We start from the raw sequence: 6,812 nt of genomic DNA on the forward strand, positions 1-6,812 counted from the left end.
ATTATTGCTGATACTCCCTAATGTCTGTGGGACAGCAAATCTCCCTAGATTATACATACTGTCAATTCTTTCAAGTTACTTCGCGTTATTGCAACAGCCGTTTCGCTAACAACGACCTTTTTTCCTCACTGGAACTTTAATGGTAGTACATATCCCCAAGCTCCCGGCACTCTTCAAACTCATTCAATGGAGGGTCTACATAGTGTAATCGGTACTCGATCCTTCAATCACTTTGACACTTCACGACTATTTTGTGTGGTAGAATTTTTTACAATTAGTATCATAATAATAATAATAATAATTATTATTATTATTATTATTATTATTATTATTATCATTATTAGTATTATTATCATTATTATTATTATTATTATTATTATTATTATTATTATTATTATTATTCTCCTCCTCCTCCTCTTACTACTACTTTATGTGCGTTGGTTAGACTTGTCGGCATCACATTATCCAGCCACTTGTGTCGGGCATAATTTTGATCTTAAACATTTATGCCACGGATTTTTTTAGTTTTTGTGTGAGGTAATATGAGGTAATTTTGTACAGAATTTTTTTGCTAGTAATTATTTTCGTGTTTTTTAGTTGTTGCTTATCATACCGTGCACAAGAGCGGTTAAAGTGGGCAACAGCCTGTGGTTGGCCACATATGCCCCTAAAGTAGCGTATATTTCGGCGTATAAGGTGACCGTCAGATAAGATGTGGTACAAAATTGGAGCAAATTGTTATAAATTTATCATATATATATATATATATATATATATATATATATATATATATATATATATATATATATATCAGTTGTATAAGACGGCCCCTAATGTTTAAAGATGATTTTTTAACGTTATGGATCGTCTTATAAGCCGAAATATAGTGTGGTTTAGCATATTCGTAAAGAAATATCACCAACTTCCATGAGCCTAGCTCGTCGTAAATTATACATCGCTCTCAGTTGTTGATAATGGCTACACTGATGGTTAATATCCATTTTCATCGCAACTATTTTTGATAGTGTAATGGGTGAATAACAACTTCTTCTATAATGGCTAGGTGTCAAAATTAGCTTGATTTAATTGCATGTCCATCGACAAACAAGCATGTACACGATACAAAGTTTACATTTTGTGCCCTAATATTTTCCTTTATTTTGGCCCTTTAGTCGTCCCTTTTAATAAAATATATTTCTGAATGTCGAATGGCTGATTTCTGGGTTGAAATATAACTATCTAACATGGTCTACTTTTTGATTGTGGTGTTATATTTAAGCACATTGGATGAACTTGTTCAGAACTTGTATGAAGCTATTCCCATTAAAAATAAAGCTTAGTACTCGGAGGGAATATCTTCTCCATACCACTAAAATGAAGAAAATAAAAAGAAGAAACTATCGGATTAGACTACCAAACCTTATTAGGTAAGTTTTAGCAAAATATCGACAGAAAAATAAATAAAAATGATTTTATCATTATATTCGACACTTGAAGGTTTTTCCAAATTTTTCATTTAAATTTTATTACAAAAATAAGTGTCGTCCAAAAGTGTTCGACAATCTTGTCATTTAAACTTCCGCTCGACAACCGGAGCGTAACATACATGGTTATACCGAGCAAGATGAACTTTGCAATTCCCTTTCTATTCCGAAGGGCTATCTTCACCAAACGCCAAAATGAAGAAATGAAAAAAGAAAAGTGACTTTCTGATCTGACTACCTACTGTGATGAGTCTATTCTTAGCGAACCATCGGCAATAAATAGATAAAAATGAGTTTATCTTTATATTCGACACTTAAAGGGGTTTCAAAAGTTTTATTTAAACTTTATTACAAAAATAGGTGTCTTCAAAAAGTGTGTGGCTATTTTCTCCTTTATAGCTTAGTATGTGCATGTACATCGTTTTATTCAGACAAACGTTTTTGCCAATCCAATTTAAAAAAAAATGAATAGTCAAAGAACAAATCTGTTTTATTTTTTTCATAGGGATTATATCATTTTCATTTGCTTGTTCTCTATCTAGCTTTCTCCTTTCCTCTTAGCAACGTTTTTAAAAGTATGATTAGGTTTTGCTGTATTTTCTTATGAATATACAACGAGAGGGAAGCAGTAAGAGAGTTACATACATTTTCCATGGAAAGACTGATTTTTTAAATAAAAGTAGAGGATATAAAACATATTTTAATTGTGTGTGTGTGTATATATATATATATATATATATATATATATATATATATAAATATATACAGGGTGTCCACAAAGTCTGGCTACATTATGTACATATATATATATATATTATATATATATATATATATATATATATATATATATATACACGTGTGTGTGTGTGTGTGTGTGTGTGTGTGTGTGTGTGTGCATATACAGGGTGTCCACAAAGACTGGCTACATAATCTACAGGATGCTTCCACATGCTTTGTGGAACCCTGCATATATATATATATATATATATATATATATATATATATATATATATATATATATATATAACATATTTTACGAGTAAATGGAATGACAAATAGTAAGACATTAGTCATTTCATATGTGTGCACCAAATCTCATATACATCATTTTTACGATAATTTATTTTTTTAAAATTCTACAAGGATTTTTTGAGTGCTAACTGGTTTCTTTATCAATCATTTTGCGCTTCCGACCTTGAGCCGCTTTTTCATAGACACTTCCATTTTTCTTTTAAATCTTCTCTAGGAGCTAAAAACTTTCCATTGTGCATTAATTTTCTCTTGTGAGGAAGGTAATAAACATACTTATTTTAATGCCAGGAAGCCATCGTGTCTTGTAAGTACTTTTGTAAGTTTTGTTTGTGCATTTCGGGGTAAAGTGTAAACAAAGATTTTAAACCGATACTAACAGTCGAATATTAATTTTATGGGTCAGAAATTGGACTATAGGTGTGGTTTGATTGCATCACTCCCTATCCCCAGCCAAGATAGGTGACCTCATTACTCGATCCTCTGTCTCTCGCCCTCTCGTCTCTTCTCGCTTTTTAGTTTTCTTTTTGTTCAGCTATTCTTTCTGTTGTCTCCACCTCTCTCTCTCTCCCTCTTGCCGCTCTTTCTTTTTTCTACCTCTCTTGCCGCTCCTTCTCATTTCCATCTCTCTCTCTCTCTGTCTCTCTCTTGCCCCTGCCTCACTCTTCTGTCTCTTTCTTTTGCTCACTTGTCTCCATCTTTCTCTAACCTCTCTCTCATCTTATCTCTCGCCCCCTCTCTTTCTCGTTCGTCTCCATTTCTGTCTTCTGTTTTTCTCACTGTTTCTCTCACATATATTCACGCCGTGGCTTTCCATTTCTTCTCAATAACAACTAAGTCAGTATGAAATGAGAAAGATAAAATAAAAAATAAATAAAGACCTAAAGACAAGTAAAAACTTTCGAAGTTTTTTAAATCTTGTTTCATTATCTATAATATAAATCTCACTTTTCTGTTTAAATGTATGTATGTGCGTAGGTATGTTTGTATGTATGTTTGTATGTATGTATGTGTAAAACTTTCGACAGAGGCGACAGATCTTCATGAAATAGTTACCCTCTTTAAGCTCAACCCTTCAGACGACAAATATCGAAACATTGACTGAAAACATTAAATCCTTCACCTTTACCTGGCCACTTTTCTACAGGGTAGATCGCTTATTTCGCCGATATTTTCGAAAGTCATCGTTATTTTTCGATTGACTATCCTTAATTTAAACCTGCATCATTTCCGGTTTTGCGATGGGCGAAACAGCAAAGGCGTGACGTTTTTTTTTCACGTTCTTTTCCTCCGTCAGATTACGGGTTCGAGCCTGCCTGCCTACTACCACTTTTAAAAAATAATTTTTGCTCAACACATACCCCCGAACACCAGGGCACTCAGCCTAGTTTATATATATATATATATATATATATATATATATATATATATATATATATATATATATATATATATATATATAAATCCCAGTAAGAAATAAATCAATGGACACGCTTTTACTATTGCTTACTCCGACGATTATAGAGAACGAATAGTCAAATATTTAGTATCATTACATCCTTCCAATTATGTAAAGGTTTTTAATGTTGCTTGTGTGGCCCATGGCGTTTTATTCGAGAAAAACGCGAACAAAATTACGACTTTAAGTTATGGAATAGATGTATTCATTTCCTGGTCAGTTTGATGTTTCTGTTTATCATAGGTATAGCAATTGTGGTTACAATGTAACTAATTTTTATGCTCTTACATAAATATACGTCATAACATATTTTACATTTAAAACTGTTTTAAAGTACAATGTTCTACGGTTCATGGTTACCTTAACCAATAGAGCAATTAGCTTCTATCTGAGGAGTAGTATAGCTGGATAAAAGCATGTGAATCATAGCACCAAAGCTAAGCCAAAGTAACATGGTTACAAATAAATATATGAAAAAATGTAGGGAAATCTGTTCGAAACAAGGTAAGACCTCTCTATCTGGCTAGATAATCTCGCTTGCCAGTATCCTACATCTATTCAAAGCATTTGATCACCTGTGCATATAGTATTTCTGCCATATATAAGTTAGTGTTTAACTAACTATTATGTCCTCATAAGACAGGGGTAAAAATACCATTTAGTATAGTATTTAATATTGTATTTTTCACACTGTCTATCAAGTCCTACATCATGTCGCATCGCTGTAGCGTTGGGTATAAATACTTGTTCTACAAGTATTAAAATGATTTATATGCTCCGACGGATTTGCTTTACTAGTATCGCCCGATGTACATACGCCCTAAATGGTATTTACTTACTTTCACTCCGGCGGCTCCTGGATGCTGAAAAGCTTTATTACTCTAATATTTTCTTTCAGTAAACTACTCATCTTTGGAATTTCTAATCGAAATTATTCCTCACATAAGCGGCCGAGCCTTTGTCTAGACTTTCAGGTAACAGGTCTGGGGAAGAAAAACAAATAGAAAAGTTTAATTTTGTGGATGGGTTTATTAAAACGTGATAATAGTTTGCATATAAAAGAAAATAACTTCTATTAGAAGGAGAAGTTGGAGAGATGGTACAAATTGTGAGATAAAGTTCTTGCAAGTTCTACTGTTTTTTCTTTCGTTTATAGATCTGCGATTCTACTCTCTATTTCCTCGACCAGTTCAATATGTGGAGATATGAAAAAATAGATAAAGAAAAATAAATATATAAAATCCTCCTTCCAAAAATTCCAACTTACGATGATCCTATAATAAACGGTATTTTTTTTTTTTTTGCGCCGGTGAAATATTTCTTATCGAAGGTAAATCTAAAACATACTACCGGCGGTGGATCGTCAAGATCATACTCCCAACTGTATATTAATGCTCTCAGTAAGACATTTATATCATCCGTAATAGTTCATCACATATGAAAGATTGTGAAATTCAGATCATATATTCCTTACTCGTTTCGAGAAATTCATGCTAACATCGTGTTTTCATTTTTAGTTACTATTTCCTTTTTGTAAGATAGTCTATACAGAAACAATCCCTGCATTAAGTAAACCATCATTGGTATGCAATAGAGGTAAACACGCTTACACTCTCCATTTGTATATGTTATTTCGATTGATAATTTAATCATAGATCTACTGGTTCCTATACATACATATATATATATATATATATATATATATATATATATATATATATTGAAATACAAAATCCACACACGAACGCCCTCAATATATATATATATTGAAATACAAAATCCACACACGAACGCCCTCAATATATATATATATATATATATATATATATATATATATATATATATATATATATATATATATATATATTAGGTAAACAACAGGAAAAGATTGTCTGACAAGATCGGCCGGATAATTTTATTGTCCAGTCGATTGAAACAACTTATATATATATATATATATATATATATATATATATATATATATATATATATATATATATATATATATATATATATATATATATACAGTCCTGGTCCAAATCATAAGACCACTTAAGAAATTAAGCGTTTACGCATATTATCGAATTTTTAATCAAACAAATGGTTGAAACCATTGCCAAAAGGGAAAATATGATGGAAAAAAATGAAATCTGTTTCATTCGAAACCTTAACCCTGATCTAATAATTATTTTTTAAAGAACAAAAATTTTCATCTGGTCAAAATGATAAGACCACTGATAATTTATCTGACAAAAGACAATTATAAATTACTAAAAAGGTCTCAGTATTTAGTATAGCCTCGATTATTACAAATTACTTCAAAAATTCTCTTCGGCATGCTTGCGACTAAGTTGTTTATCAGTTGCGAAGGAATTTTATTCCATGTACTGAAAACTGAATCAGAAAGTTCCTTCATCGATTCATACTGTGTTTCATCGTTGAACACTTCTTTTGTCATCCATCCCCACAGATTTTCAATGGGATTGAGGTCCGGAGAACATGCTGGATGATCTAACAATTCTATATTATTTGAAGAAAAATATTATTCTCGTGCTTGTCGGGAAGTGTGTATCGTAGCATTGTCTTGCTGGAAAATCCAATTTCTTCCACACAGACGTGGACCTTCAGTCCTGATAGAAGCATTTTCAAGCATTTAAATGTACTTCAATAATGTTTGCCGGCCTTTCACTACTTGCAACTTTAGGGTCCCAGCTGACGAGAAAGCACCTAGATCATTAAAGCCCCTCCTCCACTATGCCGAGTTGAAAAAGTCTATTTGGATAAATTTTTAGCATGCCACTAGTGTTGAAATCCATCTGGACCATCTAGATTAAACTTTT

Source organism: Euprymna scolopes, chromosome 11 (assembly GCF_053919585.1).
Source record: "Euprymna scolopes isolate OS-2025 chromosome 11, ASM5391958v1, whole genome shotgun sequence".
Taxonomy (NCBI): domain Eukaryota; kingdom Metazoa; phylum Mollusca; class Cephalopoda; order Sepiida; family Sepiolidae; genus Euprymna; species Euprymna scolopes.